The sequence below is a fragment of the Acyrthosiphon pisum genome, chromosome A1 (assembly GCF_005508785.2).
Source record: "Acyrthosiphon pisum isolate AL4f chromosome A1, pea_aphid_22Mar2018_4r6ur, whole genome shotgun sequence".
Lineage (NCBI taxonomy): Eukaryota > Metazoa > Arthropoda > Insecta > Hemiptera > Aphididae > Acyrthosiphon > Acyrthosiphon pisum.
The window spans coordinates 25,365,533-25,367,488 of record NC_042494.1 but is presented as its reverse complement, the minus strand read 5'-3'; the positions used below and the strand labels follow the sequence as shown (position 1 = coordinate 25,367,488).

Sequence of the window (1,956 nt, the reverse complement as noted above, 5' to 3'; positions counted from 1 at the left end):
TACAATCACGACAAAATAACTAAAATAGTTATTCCAGGTTTTTTAATATGTAATTTCGTCCAAATTTGAAATTAAAATTACTATAAAAATAAACTGTGCTTATGTATTTCTTAGAATTTTTGGCAACAGAATTAAATGTTTACGTGTAATCTTGTTTTAAATTTTCAATCCTTAGATATAAAAGATGAACATTTTATAAATTTTTAACTACAAAATAATTATTCAATTTTAAATTTAATAATTTTTGTCAACATTTTAACTTCAAATGCTTATAAAAAAAATTGTGCCTATGTATTTTTAATGTTTTTCATATTGCTATTGTAACAATATATCAGGAGCCTTGTATTAAATTTTTACACTTTTTGGCCCAACAGATAAAACTTTATTGATATTTATAGAAAAAAAACTAAAAAAATTGAAAACTGAAAATGTCCGTAAACAGCTCAAAAAGAGTCAAATTATTTTCAAAATTTTATCATATATATAAAATGCTAATATAAACATTCAGTGAAATTTTCAAGTTTCTACAGTCATTCCTTTTTTAATTACAACAAAATAAGAAAATCGTCTCATGAGAAATCGAGCAAATATCAAATGTTGTAAAAATATGAATTTCAAACGCTCATAAAAATTTAATTTGACTTTCTTTTAGACATTTTTTTTTTGATAAAGGTAGATTATCCTATAAGAAATCTTGTATCACATTTTAAAATCTTAGTTCTAAAAAGAAAAATTTTTACGAATTATAAACTCAACATAATTAGGTAATTTTCGTGATTAACTTGATATTTTGTCAATTTTTGAACTTTAAATGCTAATAAAAAAAAACTGTGACTAAGGATTTTTAATATTTTTCAAATGTCATTGTAACAATATAGTAGGAGCCTTGTATTAAATTTTCAAGTATTTTTACTCAACAAATAAAGTTTTATTGACATTCATAGAAAAAAAAAACAATTAAATTGGAAACTGGAATTGTCCGTAAACAGTTCAAAATAAATCAAAATATTTTGAAAATGTTATCGTGTATAGAAAATGGAAATATAAACAACCATTGAAAATTTCATGTATCTACGGTCATTTGTTTTAAAGTTAAACCAAAAATCAGATAATCGAAAATAGATTTTGCGTAAAAATTCCCGTTTTTCCTTAATTTTTCTTTTGTTTTTCCCGGCGCTTTTGAAAACTATTGGGAAATTTAAATGTTGACCTCCCCAATGCACCAACGATATTCACTTTCTGATCGAACAGGATACTGAAGTTGAAAATCGTGGCATTATTTCGACTAATTATCGTGTACACAGACACAAAAAAAAAAGAAAAAAAAAAAAACACATCATTGTAAAATCAATACATTCATCGTTCCACTCAGAATCTAAAAATAACTTTTACTTCAAACAATAAAATACATGACGTATGCATGTTTACAATGCAAAGATCCTTTGTTGAAAATAAAATAAAAGAATCATACTTGAGTAGTGAGTAATGAGTATACTCTCTACTGATAAAATTCCAAGTGTATCGGGAAAAAGTTTTATTATTTTACTACTTTACTATTTTACATATTATTATTATATAAGATATATGTAGGTAGGTATTTGAAAAATATGATAAAATATTTGAAAAAAATATATTTTTTATTAGTTTATTTTTATAGAAAAACTTAAGGTTATAATTTAGAATCAATATAACATGTGTTACGAAATGTTTTACTTTTGTTTATTGTACAAGAATAAGACCTTTCGTGAGACCGTATATCTTTTGGTATATAAGTAATAAATGCTAGTGACGATTGACGTCTAGTGCATAAGTACATCATGTGCATTATACTCAGAACTTTGAAATAATTGAACTTTAATAATTACTTTATTAAGATTTGAAATATCTGATGTGGTAAATTATGTACATGAGTTATTCATAAATCATAATAATATACAATTTATTTCAATTAAAACT

At 23.4% G+C, this 1,956-nt stretch overlaps 2 protein-coding genes across 2 annotated transcripts in view; one reads left to right on the top strand and one right to left on the bottom strand.

Annotated features, from left to right (window-relative positions):
* The window catches only part of LOC100167230 (glycosyltransferase 25 family member), a 121,715-nt gene that overhangs the window by 68,824 nt on the left and 50,935 nt on the right, over positions 1-1,956 (top strand). The gene's annotated exons all lie outside the window — the stretch shown is intronic.
* Positions 1-1,956, bottom strand: part of LOC100569771 (trace amine-associated receptor 3-like) — an 83,049-nt gene that overhangs the window by 65,279 nt on the left and 15,814 nt on the right. The window lies entirely within an intron of this gene.